The sequence below is a fragment of the Teleopsis dalmanni genome, chromosome 2, assembly GCF_002237135.1.
Source record: "Teleopsis dalmanni isolate 2A chromosome 2, ASM223713v2, whole genome shotgun sequence".
Classification (NCBI taxonomy): domain Eukaryota; kingdom Metazoa; phylum Arthropoda; class Insecta; order Diptera; family Diopsidae; genus Teleopsis; species Teleopsis dalmanni.
In genome coordinates, this window is record NC_051847.1 from 50,906,254 (window position 1) to 50,922,072 (window position 15,819).

A 15,819-nucleotide genomic window follows, 5' to 3' on the forward strand; every position below is an offset into this window, starting at 1 on the left:
TGAAATTGTATTTACAAAAATTTTACAATAAAAATTAATAGTTTTGAATTATTTTTATGTTAATTGTATAAATTATTTGAAAATCTGGAAGTACAATTAGCGTCTGGTTCTAGTGTATATTTTTAATAGGTTCCTGTTTAGCAGGTTGATTTGCTTATTAATTCGCATGAAACTACCGAGCAATAAAATTTTACCACAAATTACACTATTTGGCAAATAACAATTTGCGCAAATATATTCATTTCACTTTAATTAAGTTTAAGTATACTTTAATTATACAAAATTATTCTGAAGCACGTGCTGTATTTGTATTTTAAATAAAATTCTAATACTAATGAAATAATTTATGATAAGTTTATGACTTAATGAGTTGTTCTCATTATGCCGCAGCAATAACTTGTTTATTAATAAAAAAAATAAAAATAAAATGATTCACAACATATACGGCATTCAAATAACATTTATAAAAATTTTATTTATAAAATAAAATATAACATAAATATTGTTATTAAAAAAATAACAATATTCTATTATAAAATATTAACAAAAGCCATTAAAAGTTTATAAAAGTAATTTATTTTAATAAAAATTTGCAATAAAGAATACATGTACATTCCAAAGATATACCTATATGCTCTCTAACACATAAGTGTATATATATACATATTTATTCCCCAATAGTTAGAATTCAAAGGTAAATGATATACAATTTATTTCGGAATACCATAAGGATTGTAACTGCAACCGAATGAAGATAAATGTTTTCAACCGTATTTATACTAGAGAATGTAATAAATTTATTAAGTTTGTATTAAACAAAACTGAGAATTATTTTTCACTAAGGAATGTAGCTGAAAAGGATTTTAAAAATTTATTCTAAATGCATTCCCATGTATACATTTGTATACTCTAAGTTATCTATGTATGCGGATATTTGTTTTTTGTTTCATAATTTTTTAAATTCCGTAAATTGTATATCAAATTTAACAAGTTTTCGTTGAATAGTCAGAAAAAAGGGCGCTGCCCCAAATACATGTGAAACATTCTTTTGAACTGCAGATAGAAAAATGCTAAAAAAAGATATTTATTACTTTATGCAAAACTAGTACAAATTTTATTTTTGTGGTTTGTATATAGAAAGACCAATTAAATTGCTTCATAGACAAAAATTTTTACTAAAGAACCTAAAATTTATTTTACATGTATTTAAAGCAAATTTTAGTAAAAATGTAATACTAAAGGTAAAGTATAGATTTTAAAAGTACTGAAATCATAAAAGCATAATGTAAGTTCCAATGTTTTACGATTGAAAATAATGTATTGAATGTTTTCAATATAATTTTTTTTTCCAATAACTTCATTAGTTTTTTTCTTTGATTTATTTTCTTTTTATTTGTTATAAATTCAATAGTTTTTTATTTTCCCTAAGTTGAATATTTGGCTATTAAAATGTTTATTCAGAAATTTTTTTCTTTTTTCGTGATTTTTGTGAGGTCAACTGGTGTATTTCATTGTTTTATGGGATGTTTTTTACAGCAAGTATATCTGTCCAACATTTTCATTTAAGTGATTGACATAGATATACAATTGCTTTATTAATTTATTGAATTTATATGTTTAATTGTATCGTATATATGTGTCAGTTAACTTATATATTCATATAAGCTGCAGCTGTTGTAAATAGTTGCTGAAGCTGACCATTGGAGATGATTGAAATATTGAAAATGTTACAAAATTAAATAAATTTACTATACAGTAGTAATTAAACTAAAATAAAATTAACCTAATAGACAATAAAAAAATTTTACAATAAAAAAAAGTTTTTTCTTATGTACCAAGAATTTTATAGTAATTTTAGTTTCTCTCTAATTTTTATTCTTATTTCCCATAAATTTAGCAGCACTTTCATTATCTTTCATTATTTTTCTATATTAAATTATATCTAATGGCATTTTTTTTATTAATGATTTATTAAGAATATCAAAATCTTAATTGTGTTGTGAATGCTTTAAAACAGGGTTGTCCAAAGTATGGCCAGATGCTTTTGATCTACTAAAATAACGTAAATTTTCTTTTGATATACTGGTAAATCCCCATTACTTTATTTTTATGGTGTACCAAATAAATTAATTTAAATTAATAAAACTAAATTTGACCTTATAACCGTATTTATAATGTTATGATGTATTTATAATAACAACTATGAACGTATGTATTTTTTTCTGCGGCCCTCCAATATGTACAGTAATTTGTATTGGCCCGCGATCGCATCTGAACTGGACAGGCCTGCTTTAAATCACATAAATCAGTGGGGATGTTAAAATATTTTTAAGTATATCCTCCAGTTCGTCTTGGCACAATCTTAGCAACTAATGTTAACTAATTGTTACATGTCAACCAGTGAAAATCGAGATCTGCAGAAGAAACAGACAATGGGCAGATCCACACTTTATTTAGATATCGAGAATATGCCACTTAAATAAAATTTTTAAGTATTAAAGAGACTTGTATATATATTTTATATACACGTATTATTACGTAATATGAAATATAGTATTATATGTTATATATTATATCGGTTGGTGAATATACCTTATTCACGCAGAGCTTAGACAGTTTGGATTGTAAGTAAAAACTCGACGGAAAAAGTTCTTATTAGAGGTGATGATTTCAGTAAAATATAATTTACTATTACTAGAGAAATAATTATGAAAAAGTTTTCAAATTCTCTAAAAATCATTAAGGTTTTTATTCTGGTGAAAGTACTATAATATCTAAGTTTGCAAAACAACCAACCAAAATGTATTCAGAGATTATTTATTAATTTTTATGAAAAAATTTGTTACATTTTTTTCCTCAAATTAATAGTTTTAGTTTTGTATGGCAGCAAAAATAAAAAAATTAATATCCAATTAGTTTTTTTTCCATTTACAAACACTTTATAGTATCAGTTATAAAAGCTCCAATATGGAAAAACGAATAAAGTGTGATAAGCTTTTTATCGGACAGTACAAAATGCATTGTTCTCTTCTTCGTATATTTATGTTAGTGTTGTCAAAAGTAGAAAATAAATATAAAAAAAGTTTGTTATTTATTTCAATATATGTTTCTTTTATTATAAATCCAAAATAATTTATTAAATGCTTCGTTGCAACCTTAACCTGAAACTAAAGAAGGCAGGCCGCAAAAAGGCGCCTATACATGACAACATTTAAATATTCCGAACACACTTTTTATGGATGCTTGAACTGCATTTTCATTTATATTCAAAAACGTTGCAGTCGAAGACACAAAAGCACAACACATATTACCCAACAACACAATAGCATAACAGCATAACAGCACAGCACGGCTTGTTGTAATTGACTGTTGCCAACAGTAAAATAAAAATGAAATAAATAATTATTTAAAATCAAATTCAAAGAGCAAATAAAAAAAAAGCCAATGATTCAGTAGAACTGAAACCCCAGAAAAAAGTGAAGAAAAATGCAATTTCGAACGCAAAATTGGCAACATGAGACGCGTTTCGTTTGCAACGTTTTTCTTGCATGAAAAAGTTGATCGTTGCTGCCATTTTTATTGAAAACATGCGCAATTTTTCCTGAAGGCAATAAACTTTCCGCCGTATATTGGCACGAAGGTGGATTAAGTAGTCTCAGGCAATGACGTCTTAAATTAAGTATCGCTGCTGCGAGGGAGTTCGAGTAGTTGCAGCGGAAAAAAAGAGACGATAACTGAAAAATACAAGAAAATAGCATTTCATTGTAAACAATTATGTTGAAGGAGAAAGAAAAAAGTAACGGAAATCACGTTTTTACATTTTGAATGAAAAGAATATTTATTTCCGACATAAATGGACGGATAGATGCATTGGTCGAATGTATGTTCCGCCTACAAATATGAAAAGATTCAACATAAACTATTGCCATTGTGTGATTTTTGTTGGTTAAATTAAGGTTTTTATGTTAAAAAGAAAATTTATGGATTTTTCGGTTGGTGCAGTTAAAATTACTTGGTGTTAAGTTCACCATTAAGCCCATTTTTGGTATTACCTTTCAACTTATAAGAGTTTATTTTTAATCAAGAATACATAAAATCATAATGTACGTTTAAATGGAGGTATAAATAAATTCGTATTTAAATTACCAATATGAAAAGCGGCAATTAAAACGTGACCATTTGGAACGTGCCTTTTTATGAATTGAATCCATACATATATACGCCGTTGATATGAAGTAATTGAGTTTATTAAAAACTTGTTGATGAAACTTCGTACCTAAAAGAAAAATAAAAATATAATATTTCATTCAACATGTGTGCCCATTTAATATTGATTTTCATTCTAACAAATAAAATATTTTGCACATATGAATATGAATATTTTGTTCATTATTCATTTGCACCGAAGGCTGTTTAACTTTCTCAATTAAGATATGCCACTGTTGATTTGTATTTAAACTAGTTAAACTAGTTGTGAAAGATTTAACACGAACCGGTTTAGAAGTTCTCAGTTAATGCCTCAAAAAATAAAATTAAAATGCGGGTTCACCTTTTTTTTGCCAATTATAATATTGTCAACGCAGTTTCTTGACTAAAAATAGAATGGCAATTTCACCATAAATAGAAAATAGAATATCTAAAACCACAACTTATTTTAAAGCATAAAATATTTCAAAGTTCGTGAAATGAAAATTCAAAAACAATAATTATACCATAGATATGAATACAAGGTTTACTGAACCTAAATTTCGTTGTTATGTTCTTCATCGTCTACTTTTTGAGTACTTTAATTCGCTGAATATTTCTACAGCGATTGATGAATGCATATGAGCGGCATGAGCACCTGTATTATTATTATTATATTTTTTAGTGCAGCAGAGTGGAGGGGAATGCCTACGCACTGAACCCAAACCGGTACTATAAAAAATGACTGCCCGACTTACATGAACTAAACCCCCTGCCCTCATTCCTAAAGACCTTGCCTTACTTCTTGAACTACGTTTTTATTAGGCCGGGGTAGGGTCTGTATTAGTTAATTAAGACTTTCATCAGTTGGACATGTATCCTGGCGTCGTTATTGCTTTAATGGGTATACTTATACTTCGTCTTGGCATGGTATGACTGTTAGTTTTAGTTGCTTTCTGATCAGTTATACTTTTAGCCTCAGAATCTTTCCAGCAAACATAACCATGCGATTTTAGTTTGCTTTGGTTTCGATAATTTTTTGTTGTCATCATTGGGAAGTAACAACTTGCACTGCCAGCACTGCTTGATTCTGAAGTATACTCAAAGCTGCTAATAGATGCACTGAAGCTAACATTTTTCTGTGATATTATAATTGAAGTGCATCTGCTCAAATCTCACTTTTGTACTGGAGATTTTGTATGGGGCCTCTTATGTTTGCTACATATAAGTATATATGTGTTATAGCGTTAGTTATTTCCTCTTCAATCCGAGTCTAGATTATATGTGATAACACATTATAGTGTTATCACATACTTTTATTACGACCCTTAGCTGCGTATACTTCCTTGTAAGAAAATCGTTCATAAAGTATATACCATATTAGTCTTCCATTACATATCTTCGGTATTTCGTGATCTTATCAATGCGGCTAGCTGCAAATAGCATATTCCAGCTCTAGAACAATAATGTAATTATCATTCCACAGCTTAGGTCCGAGGACAGATCTTTGCGTCACTGCTAATGTGATCTACTTGTTTTTATTTCGTCGCAACTGTTATATATAGCACACGATTTTTTAAGTGACTTTCGATTATATCTATCACATAACGGGGAACTTTGAAATTGCTTTCCAGCGTATAGGTAATGTTGGTTCATCGCCTTACTATTAAGCACGTTACGTACGTCAAGTGCTATAAGTAAAGCAATGTTTTTCGAATTGTAGTATGTGTATTCTCACTATTTTGACATTTTTTATTGCACCTTTTGTGGAGTGTGTTGCTATGAACGCATGCTGTCTCGGTAACAGATGTCCTGCGAGTTCAACTGCTGCATTAAGTCGAGGTTTAAACAGTCTTTCCAGCAGCCGCCTAGAGCATATGGAGTGAATGATATGCTTCAACAGATTTTCGATCACCCTTTCCATTGTTAATAAGTGTTAAATATCTTCCAGATTTCAGAAAAGTTACTAAAGTTCTGCTAAACATGTTGTTGTTCATTCGCAATCACTTTGAGTATATTAACCAGTATTCTATCGGGTCCCAGCTTATATATTTTATATTAATATGGAGAGAAATCCCGATAAATTTTCACTAGTGAGAAGTTTTCGAGTATTTCCGGTAGTGCATTTATATCGGGCACTTATAACTATTATTTTCTATGATAGATTTTTTAAAGTCAGTTTATATATTCCATATTAATATGGAGAGAAGCCCCCATTATCAGTACATTTTCTAAAGTTCAATTAAATAAACAATTTGAAAGTATTTACATGCTCTAATTTCAGTTGGAAATAATTGCATTTAAGAGCAAGTAACCAAATTGTTTATGCAAATCGAATTTAAGCTAAGGTTATTTTAATCACATAAGTATAGCAAATTTATTCAATTCCATAAATTTGTTTTTCAATTTAAAACGAAACAGTCTGTTTCGAATAAATGTTTTGTTCAACAAAAGGAAATTGCAGGTAGATGATTTCTCATATCCGTTCTCTTTACGGTTTTAAAATTAAATTTTTGTCTCCATAACTTCACATTATGCTGTTATTTATATACTATTATATATGAAATATTTCCAAATTTATATAAACATTATGTATTGTTATAAAATTGGACTAAATCCAAAATAAAAGTGGCATGTATACGTTAATGTACGTACAAGGATTGTAGATGCGATCCTGCCAAAAACAAAAGATAAGCCAACAAGTGTAATGAAAAATGACATGACATAAAATACATTAACACTCGTTCACTTGGAGTTCCATTTATGCTTTTTATTTGCACTTTACACACAAGTAGCACACACAATGCAATACACACAATCAAATTGTATATAACAAATATTTAAAATGTTTTAAAATTTACACAAAATAATTCATAATTATATTGTTAATGGTATGATTTATTTATTAATTCTGCACTAAATTCAGGTTGCAGCGCCTTTTTTATGAAATGTTGGCCAGGAGCCAATTTGATAACAATAAAAATTTGAGGTGCCATTGTGTGAAAATGTTTTATAAAATATTTATCCATGTCCATGTTGGCTGTTTGCATGATATCCGTCCATTGTTAACATTGTACAAGTATGTATTGCAAATACAATATCTAAATTGATGCATGAGTATAAACACTTTAATTTGTGCAAATAGCTTTCATGTATTCATTCGGTTGCGAGTATAATTCAACAATGGCACATGAATAGTTAAGGTGATAGGATAATACCCAAAGGATAAGATTTAGCACGTCAAACCCAACTGCTGTGCAAACAGTATTTAACATACACGTACCACATGCATGCATACATGTATATATCTATATATATATATATATATATATAACATATAATAATAATTTATATGAAAATTGCATTTGAGACTATTAAATCAAGTCTATTGCAATGCTGTTATTAAATATTATTTATTTGAAGAACACCTTTCAGAATAAAATTCATTCCGTATTAATATTTATAATTAAGATTTCAATGCAAATAATTTAAGTAAACAAGATCATTTACAGAGCAATTAGGCATCATTAAGTTTTACCATACGTGTAGGTAGAACAGTAGGGAAACCAGAATAGAAACCACATTTAGAAATATATGGGCAAAAAACTGGTATAACAATTCATTCAAATGCACATGATGAGTTTACACAATGAGTTTCAGTCAGCCACGAAACGACAAGGTTGTACGTTTGGGATTGCAACCCTGCCAAAGTGTCATTTGGGTATTTTGTTAGGAAAATGCACGCAGGCTAAAGTGTAGAACAGAAGCAATTAAAATTAAGCTTTTTTTGAATTAAAAAAACATCAATTTAAATTATAATATAAATCAGTTATAAATTAAAATTATTTGATCATTTTAAATTAATTTATTTATATATCAGAAAGATTGTGGTGCAGTGTAAATAATCCCCATAAAGAACACTAAATCTTTCTCTACATGTTTGTGTTGTACACAAGTTTAAAATTCACTGATTTAAAAAACTTTGCAATTACTCTTAGAGCTGTGTGCGAGTTGCACTAAATAGACACCTAATTGATAAAAACACTAAAATGTACTGAGAATATATTAAAATATTGAATTTAGTTGATTTTCATTCATACTAAATGAGACTAAGTTGCTAGTGTTTGCATTTAAGTATTTTTAAAAATTATTAAAAAAACTAGTTGTAGTTGTTTGTAATTTACAATTAAGTAGTTTATGTGATAAATTATTATCATAAAATTATAATATATATATCTAATTATCATAGATATATGATAAAAAAAGCAAATAATAAGTAAGCTTTTAAAACACTCCTAAGAATTTAGTTAGTTTATATTACTATAGTTAGTTTTAATAAAATAATTGTGAAAATCATTTAGTATATATTATTAAATCATTGTTAATAACAATATATCTTGTAAATTTCTTACATTTTCCCTCACTAGACTTAATTTAAACAATCCAGATGGTATCATCCAGACATATTATCAGTTGATATTCAACTCCTAATATTGAATACAAATACAAGTAATCGAAATGAATGATTCTAGGATCGCTTGATTGTTTAAGTAAAAACTCTTGTTTAAAACGAAAAAATTTTTGTCCCAAAGGAAGATGATCATGTAGATTATTCAATAATACGTAAATAATACCGAGCTATTGCAGCCAACTAAAAATGCAGATATTGTTAAATTTATCAAAGCATAGGCGTAGTTTTAGTATAAATTTTGACGTAAATGTCACTCAATGGATTAAGGGTAAGACATAGTTCACGTGACAGCTTGTCTAGTTGAATGACCGGCTAGCTTAGGCTTCGAGAATTGATTACACTACATATTGAGTATATCCGTAAAGATAACTGCAAATTCGAAATGTTAAGTGTAGTTATTTCTACAGGTGTATATCTATATATATATAACAATGAATATATATAAATAATATACTTATGTATATATAACTTATACATAAGTTAATCATCTAATAAAGTTTTATCATGTGCATCATTTATCTCATTAACTAATTTTAATACAGAACTTTTGGTAAAACCTATATAAAATCCAAATACTTGGTTTAAATAATTTTGGTTAAAACAAATTTTAACTGAAAGTAGACAGAAAAGCATCTACTGCAGCAATCTACCATTTGTGAAAAGAAATTATGGAATTAATTGAATGTCTTCCAAGAAGATAGATTGCAAATCGAATTTATTATTAAAATATTATGTTTACTTAAATTTTAATCATAACCTTCAGTGTTTCTTTGTAAATATTTCAAATTTTTTTTTATTCATTTTCTTTTCTTAAAAATAGATTACATATAGCTTATTCCCGTAAGCTAAAAAGCTTCTTTGGGTTAGTAGAATCTATGCAGTAAAATTTATTGAAAAACAAATCGACACACTTCGTTTTTGTATTGATTGATGATGGATTCCTATTTCAGTCAAGTAGCTCAAAATTAAATTTTACCGCATAGCCTCAAGTAACAATTCAATTAAACTTGCTCCATTAAAGCAAATTGCGTTTTTTCTTGACTTTTTGTGCTGCATCATTTAATTTTCGAACTACACATACTCCATGGGTATGTGAAAAATATTAAATAAGATTTATTGAGGAAAGAAAAATGCGAGCATTGCTCGGTAAGCGAATATTTTCCTCTGCTAACATACACATACACAGGAACATATATCACTTTTAAATTTTTTAAAATAATTTTGCACAATAAAATATGGTTTTTATTTAGATTCTATTCTATTATAAATTGTTGCTCATATATCACATAGCAAACAAAGTGATTTGTAGCTCAGTTTTATTAAACTGAATTGCATGGGGGAAAAATTGGGCATCTACTGATCACAACACTTCTAACCGAATATAGAAAGAACCGAACCTCTACAATTTGTGATATAAATTATAGATGTTCAACTTAACTATTTATGTGTTTTAAGTAGTAGAAATTTATGACACTACCCATTTTAAAGTTAAATGTATCATACATCATGTATCACTTAAAATGCAAAGATTTAAATTCGGAAAAGCCATAAACTGAAATAACATTCCCTCTACTTTACTTATCGGCAGTCTTCAGTAATTGAAGTGTCAATTTGTATCCACAACAAATGGTAAATGCACTCTTCTGTTTACACATACTTGTGAGCATATTGATGTCTACTCAATGCTGCAATGCTGTCATTGATGAACTGCAGCCATTGCAACTGACAGCAGTAACAGCAGTAACAACAGTCATTGTAATACTTGTACTAAAGTAAGGACAGATAGAAGATACAACAAAATCAAATGCACTTGCAACAAATATACCCACTCGTACAGTCAGTTCGTTTATTGAACATGCTCGTCCGCATATGAAATCATAATAGAAAACCACTTCATTCGATTATGTAAATTGATTTTCATTTTTAAAAACAGTTTACCATATATACTTTATTTTTCAGTTCAGATATTTTTAAAGCTGTGACCACATTGTAATGAAGCCCCAACTGCACTTTTTATTTATTTTTTTTATTGTTTTGGTTCGAAAACATTATTTGAGTAAAAAAGTTTCACAGTGTATTCGCCAGTTATAAAATCTAAAAATGTTTCAACTTTCAAGTGTTATCAATGTGTATCTTGTTTGAGTTGATATCAAGTCAATTTGTTTTGATTTCAGCGCATTGCAGCATCTGTTGACGACAGATTATTTTTTCTTTTTTGCGATTTCGATTTCGATTTCGACGTGTATTGAAGTTTTAAAACATTTTTGGCATTTGTATATTATGCGCACATCAGCACAAGTGACTTTTGCACTTAAAAATATTTGCACTAAAAATCCGCTGCGATTGTTAACTAAATTGAACACATAAACTAAACCATCAAATTTAAATTCGTGTTTAAATTTTAGTTAGCCAATGTTCAATGTCACTCAGCAAGATAAATTGATTTATTATTTTGTATTGTTAAATTGAACTATCATTGGAAGTTAGGTCGGGTTAGATAAAGAGGGCGTGTGTTGATACAAGTGTCAATATCTTTACTCATACGCACGCATGTATTGACAATTTTGATGATCCTTTAAAACAATATGTATCTCCGTTGTTAAATTATTAGGACTTCTAAACGAAATGGAGGAGATCCGAAATAAAGGCGAATTACCTTAGCTATTTAATCTAGCCCGGTGAAAAAGCGATATGAGAATAAAGTCGTTTCTGCAGTAGTGCTGGACAAAAATATGGAATGCGATTAATAATTTCTATTACTGCACATCCAGCTTGTTAGAATATACAACTATTGAAACATAGCCACAAGAGCGCAGTGCATTTCAGTAAGTATACAAACGACAGGTTTGTTAAGAGTCAAGAGAGTTTTCGTACTTTTATTCTTTTCTCTTCTTTTCTTTTCTCTATATCTATTTAAGTACTTAATCTATCACTAATATACTTAATGCAAAATACATATATGTTTACATACATAATATGTTTACGATAAGAGTTGTTGGTGTTATTTGGTGGGATAATACTTCATTCAATCTCAGCAATAACTAATAAACTACTAGTTATTCTGCGATTTTGCTTTGTCAGAATTAACTATTTGTGTATGACTTAAATAATTAAAGAATATAAATTGATTATTTCATGGTTGTCTGTCTGTCAATATAAAAACTAGTCAGCCATTTAGTATAGGTAAATGAGTTTTCTTCGTAGATTTCAACGGACTATGGATTAATAAAGATGGAATGAAATAAATCTATATAGTGTACCTATCAATACACTAACCGATCAGATCTTAAGAATTGGAACAGATGAATAAGATTTTTTTCTAAATTTTAAATGACTTTGAAATAATATGAACTTGACCATTGAACATTATGGTCCATGTTATATTTTATATGAAAGAATTTATAAAAACTAACTAAAGTTAGAAAGATAAACTTTTTTTTGTACTTAAAGACTTGCTTTAACAAACAGGATATGTATGAAACTGTTTGCTTCCAAGTTAATTTAATTTCTGTAGTTTTAAGTGAAAAACTAGAATTACCGTGCAATTTGTTTTTAGTTACACTTTTTAGTGTTTATTAACGTCAATGAATATTAGAATGCAATGAAAATAACCCTTTATTATGTATTACAATGAACACTCACTTCCTGATTGCTACTTTTATTTTTCAATAAGAAAGAACATTAGAAAAAGCTAATTTCAAGAACAAATAAGCAGTGAGAAGCATATATACACTACATACAATCTTATATATAGGCGTATACAAATACGTTACAACAGAATATAACTAGAGATCAAACGGCAAGAACTGCTATTTCACTTTCTGGAAATGACAATAAGTTGTTATAGTAGTCACCAAAAATGTTTGTTATTGAGTTTCGGGTTAAAATAGAAAATAAAGAAATATATAACAAAATTTCAGTAGTCAACCTCATTTTGAAGACGTTTGTTATATCAAAACAGTATTACTTAAATTGTCATCAAGACAACGCTTACCAATAATTTAAAATGATTTTTATTTCATGTTTATTTTTACCTCTTCATGCCCATCTTTAAGAATAGAACATATAACTATAAATTTATAGTAAAAGCTATACTATTACACCAATTGTAATTGTTTCTATGTGTCTGTTGAGAACTGCAGACAAAGGACTTTTAATGTGTAGCATATGGTTTCTTCACTGGTCCGACCGAGATATCTAAGAAAGGCTTATTAAATTACTTTAAATACATCTTGAAGAGCTCATGATTAAGCAAGGCTACTTTAAGGGAATTGTAACGAAAACAATATTTAATATAGGTCTTCTTCTTCTAGCACCTTTGTGGGCATTGCACTGCACAATATATGTCTCTGAATAAAAGTGTCAATAGTATTATTTAAACGCGTTCTCTCAACCTAATCTAATTTCCATTAAAATATCTTTTATTTGTAGTAAGGATTTATACTGATTTAAACTTGGATTATCATCGCATTATAATGTTCGTGTTGATTTGCCTGTAAAATCTCTTCTTTGAGTGATAAACAGCACTTCACGAGCGGCTCGGCTATTCTTGAAACTTCACACTATAATCGATCATATTAGTTATCGATCGTATAGATTATATATGTATTTAAAATACAAAAATATTCAATTTATTATTTTGAATCATTTCAATCGAAAATAATTATAAATTAAAACCAAAACGTGTTGTTATAAAAATACACTAACCATGTTCAAAAATTTTATATTATCTAGTATAAGATATGAAAGATATTGAATTTTATGATTTTAATAATTATAAATAGTTTGTAGCTATAAAAAATACTAATGGGAAAAAATATTTATGTAAAAAATGGTAACGGTAATGCAAATACCAAGGTTTACATTTTAGTAAATAAATTTTTAGTTTGATTTAGAAAAATTTCTAAACTAATTATAAATCATAGATTTGTATAATTTATGAATTTATACTTCATGAAAAGCAAATTATGTATACGTTTATAATATAATTATCAAATTTTTTGAAGTTACTGATGCATGTCTTGATTTTCTACAATAAAACTTTTTTTAATAAACATAAAAATAAAGCGGATATGACACAATTCTATTATGTTTTACATTAATATAACATTGGTAAAACTAGGTGGGAAGTACTAAAAGTTATGCGCTGCATTATTAATTTTTTTTATTTTAATTTTAGCGGAAATTTTTATTTGAATTATTATATTATTTATATTATTTTATAAAGTTTCGAAAAGTTATATTTAGAAATTGGTCGAATATTTTCTAAATATAAAAATAACAAACAATATATATTAAACAAATTACAAATAAAATATAGATAGATAGATAGATACATCTATATATAAAATAATTAATGTTTAAAATGTTTAAATTTTACACATAACTATATGTAATATCCCAATATACATATTCCGAAATACCCATTATCAGTGGTCTATTGAGGTTATTTTTTTTGAGACTGCAAGCATCTGCCAACACTATAAAAATTAGTATATATAAGTTTTAGAATATGCATAAACAATTTCAAATAAAATTGATAAAAAATTTCGAAAGTATATTAAACCCTTTTTAAAATTTTTATGATTAGTAAAAAATTTGATAACTTAATATTTATACAAATCAGACATCTTTTTGACTTCTTTACCTCCGATTTGGTTGATGTTTTTTTTATCAGCTCCTTTCATAAAATAATAGGGCCTGTATCTCAGAAAAAATTTTGAAGATCTAGAAGATGATCCATGGGGTTTTAAGAATTAGTAGTGTGAACAATGCTAATTCCTAAACGGCCATGGAAATAGTTTAAACCATTAAATATATTAATACTAATTCAAAATTGTTTATAATTAGGTACTAATATTGAGTGCTAAATTAAAACAAAAAATTTTTACGAATGTGTCTCAAAATTTTTTATTTTTTATATATTAATTAGACTCCGTATTAAATTTTACTTGGAAATCATAATTTTCAGCATTATTTTTCGAAATTTGTAAACATTTTTTTTTCTTCTGCACAAATCATCAAACAAAAAAGTCAACTTTTGCCAAAATCGTTTCGATTTGAAAAGAATAACCTATATACGAGGTGTCCTTGTAAGTCATCTTAAACAGATGTATTTATATACAATCGCTTTCTATACATAATTAAAGTTCTTATTTGAAGAGTAAATACAATTCTACATAAAATATAATATAATATAGAACAATATGTATTCAAAAAATTAGATGACTTAATATGTTTATACGACGATATCTTAAACAGATATAATCAGTACATAAAATAAAATACAATATAGATCACAATATAAATAAAATATTAGATCACTTCATATGTATATATGAGGACATCTTAAATAGATATATTTATATACAATCAAATTCTATACATTATTAAAGTTCTTATTTGAAGAGTATATAAAATTCTATATAAATTATAATATAGATCAATATATATCAAAAATATTAGTTCACTTGATATGTATATATGAGGACATCTTAAATAGATATATTTATATACAATCAACTTATATACATTATTAAAGTTCTTATTTGAAGAGAACATAAAATTCTATATAAATTATAATACAGATCAATATATATCAAAAATATTAGATCACTTGATATGTATATATGAGAACATCTTAAATAGATATATTTATATACAATCAATTTCTATACATTATTAAAGTTCTTATTTGAAGAGTATGTAGAATTCTATATAAATAATAATATAGATCAATATATATCAAAAATATTAAATCACTTGATATGTATATATGAGAACATCTTAAATAGATATATTTATATACATTCAGTTTCTATACATTGCTAAAGTTCTTATTTGAAGAGTGTATACAATTCTACCCTAAATTTCATTTACTAAATGTCTTTAGCTCACTTTCACGTAACACATTTATGTTGATGTAGTTATTCCGTTGCATTTTGTATTGAAAGATCTGTGGAGGATATTTGGTGGTGTCCACGGAACTCGGCTCAGCAATTGCATTTGAAATTCAAATCACAAAAGTAATAAACCGAACGAGATTATTTAATGAAAGTGCAGAACATGTTTCTAATGAATAAATACTAAATAGCCACAAGTTCGTACGGTGCCGTATGATTAATCTAATTACTATATATTGTTGAGAGGCCCATTGGCTCGTT